The 14,153-nt window shown below is 51.3% G+C and overlaps 1 protein-coding gene across 3 annotated transcripts in view; it reads right to left on the reverse strand.

Moving 5' to 3' along the window:
• The window catches only part of Sorcs2 (sortilin related VPS10 domain containing receptor 2), a 383,934-nt gene that overhangs the window by 63,755 nt on the left and 306,026 nt on the right, over positions 1–14,153 (reverse strand). The window lies entirely within an intron of this gene.

The following is a 14,153-nucleotide window of genomic DNA, read 5'->3' on the forward strand; positions in this document are numbered from 1 at the left end:
ACACCATGATGGTGACCTGTCCTCTGACTCATAAAAGCTTTAGGAGCATGAAGCCGAGAACTCCCAAGTGCCTTGAAGGCATCGGCTTAACTCGGTTCCCATGGTTGATACGGTCTACTCCGACTGCCGTCCCCTCCCTGCCCACCTGTTTGCCCATACGACCTGACATCTGTTCACCCTCTGGATCTGGTCCTGCCCTCCGCTTCACAGTTTGTGCTGTTCTGCACCTCTTTCCTGAAGTGTGACTGGCACGGAAGCTCAGCTCAGCTCTGAGCTCGTGACTGACTTGGCAGCACAGCCCCCAGCATGCTTCATTATCTTGTTGGCACAGCGAGTCCCCTTCCACCCCTGTCGGCTGTCTGCTTCCCTCCAGCTAGATCTCACAAACTCCTTGAACTCAGCTGCGGCCTCTCAGTCCTTTGTCACCATGCTGTAGCCTACTGTTTCAGTGAGGGTTTCTAGCACTGTGTTAAATACCATGATCAAAAGCAGCTTGGGGAGGGAAGGGTTTGTTTCAGCTCACAACCCTTGGGTCACTCCATCACTGAGGGAAGTCAGAGCAGGAACTCAAACATGGCAGGGACCAGGAGGCAGGAGCTGCAGCAGGGGCCTTGGAGGAGGGCTGCTCACTGGCTGCTCAGCCTGCTTTCTTACAGCACCCAGGATCACTTGCACAGAGTTGGTACCACGCACAGTGAGCTGAGCTGTCTCACACCAACCATTGGTGGAGATTTCCCACAGGCCAGTCTGGTGTGGGCATTTTCTAAGTTGAGGGTCTCTCTTCTCAACATGACCAAAAAGAAATCAGAACAAAAACATGTGGACATCCGTGCACGTACATCTGTGTGCTATGCGACCGTGATCCGAGAGTTTATATTGGTAATTAAGATTGGCAGCTGGACGGTTGTGGCGCATGCCTTTAATCTCAGCACTCGGGAGGCAGAGGCAGGTGGGTATCTGTGAGGTCAAGGTCAGCCTGGTCTACAGAGTGAGTTCTAGGACAGGCTCCAAAGCTACCCTATCTCTAAAAAAACAAAAACAATATCAACAAAAATTAAAGAGTCAGTTTTTACGTTGACCAGCTATCAAGGGAATCGGCACTAGTTGGCAATTGCGCCAATAGATTTGCGGTGGCCTGTGAACTGAATACTAGTCAGTATGTTCTACGTGAAGGATACAAACGTCCGTCCATCTTCCCAACGTAGCCGTCACAACAAGGACTTTACTTGGAAGCATGGTCACTGGTGACAAGTGCAGGACCTCAAGAGAAGGCCATCCTAGATTTAGGGTAAGTCCACTGGCAGTGTCCCCATAAGAGGAAACAAGGGCACAGAGATGGGGACATGGGGCTACTGGACACATGGCATTAGAAGAGGCAGAGAGCAATGGTTCCCTGAACCTCCTGGAGTGGAATCCAGCACACCCTCCCTTGGATGCCCAGCCTTCACCCTGAGAGAACAGTCTGTACTCAGCCCTGTCACATACAACCTTAGCTATGGCAGAAGTTCTGCCCAGGGTGACAGGGTGGGGGGCATCTGTCTTACAGTTCCACAACATAAATTTTGTTCTGCTGGAGGCAGGTGCCTGAGGGGCTCACTGGAGTGGGCCATTTGGGAGGCTGGCAGTTTGGTCTTGTGGGTAATGCCACGTCCCTTTGATGTGCACACCATATCTCTCTATGCGGCATCTGAGGTGACAGGAGACCCACAGGCTGGAGGAGCACCTCACGTCCTGTGTGGCTCTGAACCTAGCTAATGAGACGCCATGACTGGGATGCTCTCTGGTTCCACACTGTGCTCTGCCTCATCAAAGCCTCCCAAGAGGAAGTCACCATGTTACCCAGTTTTGTGGTGCCCAGGACACTCGGGGAACCCTGGTGTGAGGCACCCCCTGTGCACTGAAAGGCCACCTACCCACCACCTTTTAAATTTTTTATGCTGCAGAGTCCCCATGGATACCTTCTCCTTTGGGCTTCTTGGGACTCCCCTCTACTTCATGGAGTAGCCAAGAGAGGTAGCCAAGATCCTATTGTCACACTGTGGGTCACAGGCGGGCTTCAGAGTTGAAAGGGGCAATTGGAGAGCTCCTTACAAGCCAGACCTTAGGGTCAGGAGGTCTGGGTAAGCTGGGAAAGTGACCCCACCACACAGTATCCAGGCAAGGGGTGCCGGAGCCATTGGCTCTATAATCCCTGCGGTGATGGCAGTGACACGCTCTGAGGGGCACTATGGTGGGAAAGACCCTCTGCTGGGCCTTGCTGGGAACCAGCATAGTTGAGCAACACACAGCTTCAGGAGGGCGCAGGGCAGAGACCAGCCTCTGTCTGGATGCTGCTGCGATGGCCTTACAGAGGTCAAGCTTCTCTGGAGAAAACAATGAAGGACCCATGAGGATCAGTGGGCTGCACAGAGCGCTTGCTCCGCTCTAAGTGAGCTGATGATAATCCCATCGTGTTTTCTTTCCAAGGAATCTTAACGAGCTCCCTGGGAACATTAATTAGTCTCTTCCAGCATAAAGCCCACTATCTCTGTTCAGGAAGGCATGGGAGAGACTCTGTGTAACAGAGCAAAGAGATGAGCCTGCATGTGCAGAGGAGCAGGGTACCTCAGGGAAGGGCTGCAGAGGGGCACTGAGAACGGATACAGGGTGGGAGCCGTGGGTGATGGATTCTGCGCCCTTTGTTACAGTGACTGGGTTATTGGAAGCACGTGGCACTCTGCATTGGCAAGTGATGTGGCCGCAAGCAGGAATGAGTGACAGCAGAGAAAAACCAAAGACCACAGAGGAAGCCAGAGCAGAAGTCAGTTTAAAGTGGAGACTTAGGATTCCAGATTTTACTTAATAAACTTATTTGTAATGGTTCCAGGTGGAAGATGTGCCCACTGTCACAATAAGGGCACAGAGGTCTGCCAATTAGCATTATCTAACCGCCACACTGGGCTCAGATGCTGCTGACTGCCTGGTTCTGTCCCAGGACCTCATACCAGACACTGTGTGATTAGTTGGTCAGGTCTTCTTGGATCCCATTGGGGACATTTTTAGCTTCTCCTGCTTCCATTATGTGGCTGTGGGGAGGCCTGCAGACTGGTTCCTGCAGGGGTCTCTCCAGGGAGCCTCTGCTAGTGTGTTTCCCATATTCACCTGTGATCTCCCAACAAACACCACTGTGATGGTATTCGCTCAAGTTCACAGAGGGAGGCACTGTCACCAGGACACCCTGTGGTGCCTGTGCCCTGCTGGCAGGTGGCCTTTGCCAGGCTCCTTTGCTGTGGCTTGCTTACCTGTCCTCTTTGGAATGGGATAGCGTCTTGCCTCCGAGGGTGAAGCAGCTATGAAGTGACTGGAATTTTGCACTAGAACTGGCGGCGCCTCCCCTGCTATTTACTTAATCATTCAGTTATATCGCCGGTGGCTCATGAATATTTATTTTACACTTTGCATTGTAATTCATAAACTGTTTTCCTCAAAGCATCCAGCTGGAGCTCTCAGGAACTTTCAGCTCCTCCCCGTGTCCCTTTGGCACATCCTTTTGTCCTTCCAAAGATAATTCAAACTATGTGTAGACACCTGGACAAGAAGAAAAAAGATGCCCTGTGTTTGGCTCGCCAAACACCCACTTAACATCCTTTATCCACCATAGACTCTGGGTGGGTGCACCCCTGGTTTGGCCAATCTTCTTTCCAGAACCCATATACCCCTCATTAAGGCTCTTTCCCGTGATGCATTCTGATGCTGCAATTGCTTGTCACGGGCCTCCTGTTTGGATTGCGTGCTCTGAGCAACTCCTGTGTTGTACCTCTAGTGACCACCAGCACAGGTGTGGGTGAGGTTGGCAATTGTTCCATCCTGGGATAGGGGATATAACGCATGCAAGGATGAGAGAAGGTTAGTCCCACCTCTACTTGGACTCCCATAGGAGCCTGTGTTTGTTTTTCTCTTTGGGAGAATATCCGCATGAATATTCAAGTAACCTAGAGGCCATTCACTTCCTCCTCACTGCTCCTGGTAGCACACATTAGTGAAGGTTCATTCATTCGTTCGTTCATTCATTCATTCATTCATTCATTCTTCTATGGCTACTGAACTATGAGCCAGGGGCCCTTCTCTGAGGAGGTGCACACAGGTGGGCCTTGAATGGGTAGATTTGACTGGCAGACTAGGGTAATGAGGAGATGGGACAGGGTCCCAAAAGCGGGGTCCCTGGCCCACCTCCCATCCCTATCCCAGGCTCCTGTATCAGTCAATCACCCTAGTTCTGTATTTCTGCAGTGGGGCTGAGACGATAGGCACCTTGCCTTTCTGGGCATGTGCTGCTGCTCCCTGCACAGATACCCAAGAGGATGGAGATGCCCCAACTCTGTCACTGATGACTGAGATGCTGGCCTTGAACTTCTACCATGATTCAAGACCACAAAGGAACAAACCAAAACTTCAAAAGTTCTTGAGCGCAAACTCCTAGATAAGGAAGCCCTATCTGCAGGTGGCCCCACACCTGTCAACCTGTACCCCAATATCTGCTTATTAACTAGCTTCCTGTCCACCAAGGCTCTCTCCAGAGACTGCCTCTTCTGGAGACCCTCCCTGGTACAGAGTCAGTGAGGTTCCCTGACCCTCACCCGGAATCGCCTGCACCACTAACCTTGTGGCCCCTTGTGCTCTCTCCAGGGAAGCCCCCCCCCCACAGTGTGGCAGAGCTGGGTTCATCTGCTGTAGCCACATCCCAGCCCAGATACCTCAACTGACACCAAGTAGGTGCTGTGACTTCATTACTGAGTAAGAGCGCTAAGCAGGGGCCACCACACCCTCAGGTGGGCCCAGGGCTCTGCCTAGGTGACCCTGGGGTGAGAGGTACCAAGGGCCCAATAATCTCACCAGGGTCTATTTTCAGCCTTTGGGCTGGGAGAGTGAGCCAGGAAAGAGTGGGGGTGGGGTGCTGACAAGGATGGGAATACTGGGGCAAAAAGCAAATCAATTAGTAGCTCGCGGGCAGAGGCGGGCAGATTGCACTTCCAAATTGAGAGGCAGACTCTATTTTCAACGGTGTATTTTTACTGCTTTCTATTCTGGAGGAGACATATGGTACCTGAGCTAGGTCCTGGGGGCCGTGAGGCTGGGTTTCCTGAAATCAGACGCAACATGTTCAATCATGCTGTTGAAATATCTGACACGTTCCTTTGACTGATGGCTGGGCAATTTAAAGACTGAGCCTCCGGAAAGAGTAGTAAGCTGCAGGGCCCAGCACAGGGGCAGGGGCGTGGGACAGGGACAGGTATATGGGGCACTGCTAGCACTCAGCATTCCTGCCAACGAACTGTGATTGCCCTCACTTCTCAGAGGAGATGCTGAGGCCAGAGAGGCTGAGGGCCTGGTGTATGGAGCTCACCGCTAGCGTGACTGCATCAGCTCCCCTCCCTTGATGTTCCTCTGCACCACCCAAGGCCTAGGGCATGGTTGCTTCTGTGTGGAAGGCAACTAACAAGCACCAGGGAGCTTGATACAACAGAAGATCCTTCAAAGGCCCCTCTCCCTACCCCAAGGGCCAGAGATAGCTCCCAGAACTCTACAAGTCACCAAAATGTTAGGGATGGATTTCTGACTTCATGAAGACTCCAAGGACCTCCCCCACCCCTGGTCAGTGGGTTCCTTTAGGATCACTGTCAGTGCACACACATGGCCTGAGTCCCTATTGTGGTGAACCTCTCCTCCAAAATACCTCTGTCCCTAAGGCCTGCAGAGACAGAGAGAGGGTCTCCATGTTCTGGAGCATTGACCATGTGTGACCCCACCCTGCTCCCCTGCTGCAGCAGGCAGATGGCTTCTACAGAATGTCAGCCACGCAGGAAGGGCTTGGGGAGCTCCTGGCAGAAGTGGGGGTAGGTTGGGTGGCACCTGTGCTAGATCTCTGCCTTGGCCGTATCAGGAATCCCGGATGCTTATGGGTCAACATGCCTTCTTCTGGGCTCCAGCTTCAGTCAGCTCTCCTTCCTGTCTGCTGGGGTCCACGGGACAGTTTGTACCTCCTGGTCTGATGCGTCCCTTTGACCATTTTCCTTGGAGGCTTCTTGTGGTTTCTCTGACCACAAGATGCTAGATGTCACCTCCCTGGTCCACTTCCTGCCACGAAACTTTCAGCCCGTCTCTTCCAAAAGGTAGCGCTAACACCCAGCCTGCCCCAGTGGCACACATCGGAATGCAGTCACTTATGTGGGGCTTACAGAAAACCAAAATACATCATCTTTGCTTGCCAGAGCCCTGCCTGGCAGTCCCATAGACCTTTTCTCTCCATTACGTATGTATGTGTGATTGTGTATATGTGTTGGGGGTGGGGCTGCCAGGCCAAGCTCAAGACTTGGTGTCACCTGTCTACTGAACACCCCCCACCCTGGCCACTTGACAACCTGTTCCTGGCCAGCCAGCTGGAGCCAGCTGGGAACTCAGGAAACTTAGTTTTGACAGCTGGAGATGCAGACAGTGGAGACAAACATCGAGGCACCCACCCCCAGATCTGAAATTAGAACCTGCTAGAATCTCATCTGGGCCCGAGTGAGTCATGAGAAATAAGAATTCACCGGCCCAGACCTTTCTCATTCCCCAGACTTGCAAATGGGGGGGGGGAGCACTGGTACCCACAAGAGGGATCTCTAGAGTGGCAGAAGTGGTCTATTTGGTAACCCTTGAGAGACAGTTTGCCTGAAATATGGCCTTGGGTAAACAAGAGGATGGGGCCTGTGAAGCCAGGTGGGTTATTAGCTAAATGAGACTTGAGACAAAGGCAGCATGCCAGAAAGGATGGATGGCTGATAAAGATGCATTGTAGTTGGGATTCGGGGCTTTGGTAGGGACTGAGTGACTGGGCCACATAGAAGTCTCTGACCTGCTGGCATGGACAGATGTGTATGCCTGTGTCATTCACATTTATGTGGATAGGAGACAGGATGACTGGTTTAGGAAGATGACCAGGGGTCAGTCTGAGTCCCCAGGGTTCTTGGGACATGCCCAGGCGAGGGAGAGATAGTCAAGGTGAGCCTGGCAGGAAGCTGGCCTGGAGGCAGGCATTTGGGGACGGCATGCCCACCCATGGGGTTGGGAGCCAGATGTGGCTTGGCTTACTCCAGGGAAGGTCATTTGGAGTGTGCTCTCTTGACTGCTTTGAAATGAGACAGTGTGACTTGGAAAAAAATTGGCCTGATTGCCAGCCTATCCCCCCACCGTCATGACATGCTAGACTGAGCAGTCTTCACATGAGAGTGGACAGGTTGAGAGCAGGTTCACTGGTCTTCCACAGATTCTCTGGGCTGACCCAGGGACTCGCTCATGCTCCCAGCTGAAAAGTTTCTGCACCCTGATAAGCCTCCCGGCCAACACAGCAATCCAAATCAGACCACATCAAACCAAATTAGAAAAAGCCCAGGTTTAATAGGTAAAACGCTCCCAGATAACCCCCCCCCCCCGCCAGAAGGTAGAGAAAAGAGACCAAAAACCCATGTGTCTGTTTTATGGGGAGCACTTTAAATACCCTGTGAGGGTGGTCTTGAGGCATCTCTGGGGGAAGAACTCTGTTTTGTGGGCTTGCTGAGATGAGGCGGGGATTGGGGAGAAAGAGATGAGGGAGGGGGACGAGGAGGAACTTCTACCAGAACATTCCAGACTCTTTGGGTATGTGGATACCAGGGACTAGGGTAGAGCTTCCACCAGAACACCAGCATCCTTCCCAGGACCAGCACAGGACGAGAGGACAGCTGGGACAATGGACAGCAGTTTCCCTCCAGCCTGGGACAGTCATCTTAACATGTGACCTTCACCTCAGCCTATAACCTTCACTCTCTACCATTTAGGGAAGCCTTGGGAGCCCAATATTAAACTCCTTTCCCATACTTGCTGTAGTTTCTGATTATACCTTATATACCACCAGTGAAACACCAGGATCTGGTCCACTCCCTCCTTGCTTACTGAACAATGCACACTTCATCCAGATCATTCTCTGTACAGAGTCCTGTCTTTGGTGCTCATGTCTTTGACTTCTCATCTTTGACCTACAAGATCCAGGACTTGGCTGCCTCACGACAATCTCTTCCAGCAGCGTGAGCTTGCTGTGAGCTAGAGAATTCGTTCCTGCGTCAAGGTGACAAAATGGAAATATCTGCTGGGGTGGGATGCAGATGACACCTGGTCACAGCATGATTCCCAAGAGATCTGAGCTCCCATTGTGTAGAATACATCACAATAGGATCAGAGCGCCCTGGGCCCCTGGCTGTGAACTGCTGTACTGCCTTAGAAATTTACCAGGAGTGCTGCAAGACAAGAGGGCTCAGGGCATGAAAGCACTTGGTGTACAAACCTGATGACCTGAGTTCAATCCCTGGGACCACAGTGGGGCCAAAGAACTTATCAACTTGCCCTGAGACCCCTATATGTGCACTGTGGCATACATTTGCCCACCACCCCCGGGAAGGAACGAACAAACAAATGCACAAGGAGCTAGCAGGCTACAGCAAGAGTGGATAGATGGTACTGCCTGTCCATCTTGAAGCAGGGACACGGTTCTCAGCTGGACGCCCCGAGTGCCCTTACCTGACAGAGCAGAGACTTCTCTGTTGCTGGAATAAATATCATGACTAAGGCAAACTCTGAGAAGAAAGAGCTTATGTGGGCTCATGGTTCCCGAGGGTTAGAGTCCATGACGACAGAGTGAAGGCCTGGCTACAGGAGCAGGAAGCTGAGGACTCACAGCCTGAACCACAAGCATGGACAAGAGAAAATGAACTAGAAGCGTCTTTAAACTCTCAAGGCCCACCTCCAGTGACATACTTCAACAAGTCCCCACCCCTAAGCCTTCTTAAGCGGGGCCACCAACTGGGGATGAAGTATTCAAGTGCCTGAGACTACGGGGAGGATCTCCTTCACCACCAAACCTGGAGAGAGGCTACTGTAGGTGGGCAGCTTGGCAACATTGTTGCCATGATAGGCTCGATAGAGACCAGCCAGAAAGTAGGCCTGAGTTCCGGTTAACCCTAATGCAACACCTGACTCCAGGAAAGACCACAAGCTGAGACCACCCAGGCACCACCAAGGAACGAACCACTCAACATCCAAGGGGAAAAGACCTAATGTTCCAATCATTGTAGATAGGATCACCAGATGTCCCTTAGCCCAGCACACACCCATCCCCTTTCACCAAGACACCCCTAGACAAATGTCAGCCAATCAGTGGTCATGAACCTTAGAAATCCTCACCCTAACCTCTGCTATGATAAAAAAAAAAAGCCCACTCCAACTGAGCTCCAGACCCTCTGAACTTGTACCATTGTGTCAGACACACAAAGGGTCCAAGCACAAGTTTGAATAAAGACTCTTTGCCTTTGCATACAGATTCAGACTCCTTGTTGGTCTTTTTTTTTTTTTTTTTTTTTTTTTTGGATTTTCGAGACAGGGTTTCTCTGTAGCTTTTTGGTTCCTGTCCTGGAACTAGCTCTTGTAGACCAGGCTGGCCTCGAACTCACAGAGATTCGCCTGCCTCTGCCTCCCGAGTGCTGGGATTAAAGGCGTGTGCCACCACCGCCCGGCTCTCCTTGTTGGTCTTTGGCGATCTCTGTGATCTGGGCATAACAGTTACTTCAGAGCTTATGAAGGAAAGGAGGAGGAGAACCTGGCCCAGAGGTAGTGATTGACAGGATGCAGGGTGCTGGGGTTGTGGAGGCACCATACATAGGATTCCTGTTATTTATCTACATCAGGGCTATATGGAGTGTTGGGATCACCATGGTGACCAGAGAGCACAACTTCCTCAACCCCATCTTCTGGACAGGATGTATTCATCAACACAAATCGTAGTCTTTCAGAGCAGCCTGGGTGGGAGACGCCCTTGTCTCTCTTCCAGACAGAGGAGGGGGAGCCTGGAGGGGGAAGTGACTTGCCCAGGGCCACACATAACCATAAGCTCCCATGTTGATGCGTGGGTGGCTCTGCTTGCTGTCTTGCTATTCTGCCTCTGTGTGAACACTTGCGCTGGTGAGCAGCACCCAGCGCTGATTTAGTTAAACAGCCACTCAAACACCATCACAGATCTGATTGCCAGCTAAGGGCTGGTTCAGCTTTAATTACTGACTTGACAATTGTTGAAATGCCAAGAACTGTCCCTGGGCATCCTTGTAAACTGAGAGGAGAGGCCTGCTTTCCCCTTGGCCAGGGTCTGCCTTGAAACCTGGCACCTGATCGATAGTCATCGAAGACGGAAGATGTATTTCAGGAGACATAAAAGCAACTCACCCTCACGTTCTACAACCTTGATTTATGGGTAATCTTGTCAATAACATGAAACTCGAGGCGGGGCTGTTGTTGAGACCGCTGCTCTCTGAGGAGCTGGGCATGGCGGCCCTGGAGGGAATGTGGCTTAATTGCGTTTGTTTGCCTGTCTGAAGGCATCTCGCCGACAATGCAAAGAAGCTCATTCGCCTGAGCAGAGTGCGGAGGATGGTGAATTCTCAGGAGTGACTGTGTTTTGCGAGATTGTCTTTTATCAGGACAGTTGTGCTAACTGTGTAAGATTATATCAGTGAACAATTTGTTCATTCATCTGCCCTAATTGAACAACGGAAGGCGAGGGAACGCATGGCAGCACTGTTAGTATTCCGGCTTTGCAGAGCTGACTGTGCCTGGGTAGTGGTCCCTAAGGCTTTCTAGTCAAACATTCACAACCAGAGGCTAGGATGCCATTGTCACCACTAATCTAGGTGGCTAAAGCGCTTCCTCAGCTCTACCGTTCTGGTCATTGTCCCTGGGGGTGGGTGATGGTGACCTCGGAGCAACTTGCCCTGCCCTGCCCTGCACGTTCACTTAGGAACTGTTGCTCGTCTGCTCAGAGAACCCAGTGAGGATAGAGCTGAATGGCCCGCACTGCAGCTCCCTCTTTGGCCCTCACTGTCGCTTCCTCTTTGATCCTTAGTGGCAGCTACCTGTATGGCAGGAGAAGAACCTTACACAGGAAACCCCGGTCTCCAGCCATAGCCTTGAGTGACATGGCGGTGACACACTGATTACTCAGCGTGGACAACACAGGTGACAAATTATCAGGCTTGGATCAATGCTTACTGTGTATTGGTCCCAAAGAACCTGGGAACAAATGGCTAACTGAGGTGCCTGCTTACATATCAGATCTGGCTGCCAGTTTTTCTCAGCACAGCAAGTATCTATCTGTTCCAGCGTCCTGGCTCCTCTCAGGGACTTCTTGCCCCTTCCCCTCCCCCAAACCTCTCCAGGCTCTGAGCTTTCCTTCCCCAACTTCTGATTCCTATATAATTCATATACTTTGGCCATGTGCTGTCCTGGTTCTGCCCTTGGTTTCTCTCATGACCCTCTACTCTTAGCTCCTGGTCCCCTCTCTTTCCCTCTCTCTTCTCTTTCTCTCTCTCCCTCCCTCTTTCTCTCTTCTTATGGCTTGGTCCATTCTGCCGACCATGTTCAGTCTGGACTCTTCCAGATGTCTCTGGCTGTGCTCTCCCTCATATCTACAATAACATCTTCTCCTCGACCACACCCAGGACAGTCACACACATCCTCGTTTTCATCCACTGTGTGCCAGGAGTAGACAGAATGCTCTCTGCATCTTTTAAACGGTGCTCCACTGAAGGGAGCCAGTCCTTGCAGGCGTTTAGATAGGGTTCTCTAAGGCCCAGGTGATAGAGGCTTGGTCCCTACCCTGTGTAGAGTGGTGGAACCTGAGGGGAGGCTCGTGGGGGGTGTGACCTTGAAGGGGACATGACCCAAGCCCCTTCCTCTACATTTTTCTCTTTTTGCTTCTCAGCCACCATGGGGTCAATAAGCTACTTTTGCCATAAGCTCTTATGATGGTATATCCAGTAAGAACAGGTTTGCAGCAGCAAAGTCAGTGGGGCATGGACCTCTGGTAGCCACAAAAACTTTTCCTTCTTAAAAACAAATAATTTCAAGTATCTCAAGACAGCAATGCCCAGGTACCAGAGACAGCAGCTCCTCTCCCAGCCACACAGTGGCTGGTAATGTGGAACCGGGAAGTAAGCAAGGTAGTCACTCTGACACCCACCTACAGAGATGAGAAAGGACACACACGAGGTGCCCTTTAGTCCTTTGTGCCCAACCTTAACTGAACTAGAGAGTAAGTGCTGCCAAGATCCTTGGCTTCACAAGGCAGACTGGCAGGCAGACAGGTAATGACAGACAGGTAGAAACAAGCAATGTGAACTCAAAGGAGCACTCAGTCCCTTAACAAAGGGGGTTGGGAGGCCCCACGCTGTCAGGAAGAGTTTATTATTATTATTATTATTATTATTATTATTATTATTATGTATACAATACTCTGTTTGCATGTATGCCTACGGGACAGAAGAAGAAGACACCAGACTTCATTACAGATGGTTGTGAGCCACCATGTGGTTGCTGGGAATTGAACTCAGGACCTTTGGAAGAGCAGGCAATGCCCTTAACCGCTGAGCCATCTCTTCAGCTCCTGTCAGGAAGAGTTTTAACGAAACATAAAAGAGAGTGGATGGGGCAGGAGACCCATCCTGCAGCAAGGTGATGAGGAGGCCAAGGCCTCAGGAGCTGTGGAGAGGATGGGAGAGGCAGGCCTGAGCTGCAGCCATGTGACAGGGAAGCACCAAGCCACGGAGGGAGGCAGAGATGGTGCAGAGATGGGATACAGACCAGAGAGAACAATGCCACAGGCCAGTTGGATCAGGACAGGGCAGTACCACAAAAAGCTCAAACACAGTGAGGATGTAAGGTCCTGCTGACATTCTGCATGTGTCTCTATGTTTAAGCCTCAGAACCTCATGGGTGTTCTGAGTCAGTGGCAGGATGTGGTGTCTGAGCCTTGTTGTCAGTGGTGGGATGTGTTGTCTTGCAGCCCCATGGTCAGTGGCAGGGTGTGGTGTTTTTGAGTCAACTGAATATTGGTGGTAGGCTATTGATGTCTTAAGGCATTAGTTAGTAGTGGTATATTGGTGTCTGTATATTGATAACCAGTAGTGGGGTATTAATAACTGGCAATCATGGGATGTTGGTAGCTCTGCTCACTAGTGGTTATGGAACTGAGGGACTGGTAGTCGCAGAAAGGCGTGACTTCTAATGCTATCATATAGTCCTTGAACATGGCAGTGGTGGTGGCCATGTGTTTCGCCAGTTCCTTCTTGCCTTCTTCTTGGGAAAGGAATGGTGACATCATTTCCAAGAAGAGGGCTCTGGAGTGGATTTTCCCAGGGCCCACAGACACTGCAGGGAAACTATAAGACCTGAGATCTGACCAAACAGGCGGTGTGTCCTGAGAGAAAGGGTGCATGCTGTTCTGTACCCAGAGTCCTCCCAGTGGTGGCCTGATCATAGCCTCTTCCACAGGCATAAAACAGAAAGCAAGGCTGGGTTTGGATGTGAATCAGGTAAGGTAAGATGGTTCCAACCTCCTCTAAAACTCAATGACACCTGAAGCTCGGCCCTAGCTGGGTTACAGAGATGGAGCTGGCTAAAGGCAAGCTGGACCATGAGGGATTTATGATGGGAAATCATCACCTGTATCCCTGAGCTTCGCTTGAATGCTCCTAGTGATAGAAGGCCTCCCACCTCTGCCTAGAAGTTTCTCTACTTACCAGTGCCATCCCAGCAGAGAAAGAGCTGTACGGGCAGCACACCTGAGCTGACCTCTAGCTATGTGCGTCCACATGGCCTGGGATCAGTTCAGTGGCCCTCGGGAGCCTCAACCAAAGCCTTGGAAAGCAAGAAGGCACGGGACAGCCTCTCTCTGTCTCTTCTATCTCCTGAGCTTCAGGCTGGGGTTGGAGAAGGGCGGGGCGGGGGGGGGTACAGCTTGGCAAGGAATGAGCTGGTCCTTCCCTAATTAAGGCTCCTCTGGGTATCTCTCCTTCTGGAGGAGCCAGGGAAGAAGGGCTGGGCTTCAGGACAGGATGTAGCACTCTTTATCACAATGCCATTAAATTAATCCCAGTCATGCTAATTATAACTCATAGGATTGCTGCGACACTGGGGAGATGTGACAGTGTGTGGAACACAGGTGTAGCGGCCACACTGACACCCTGAAGACAAGGTGACAGGTGTAATTCACTGTCACTAGATGTCCGGTCATGTCACCATGTCCACTCTTGGGTCCCCCCAAGATGTAGAGCCTC

This window comes from Chionomys nivalis, chromosome 6 (assembly GCF_950005125.1).
Source record: "Chionomys nivalis chromosome 6, mChiNiv1.1, whole genome shotgun sequence".
In the NCBI taxonomy this organism is placed as follows: Eukaryota; Metazoa; Chordata; class Mammalia; order Rodentia; family Cricetidae; genus Chionomys; species Chionomys nivalis.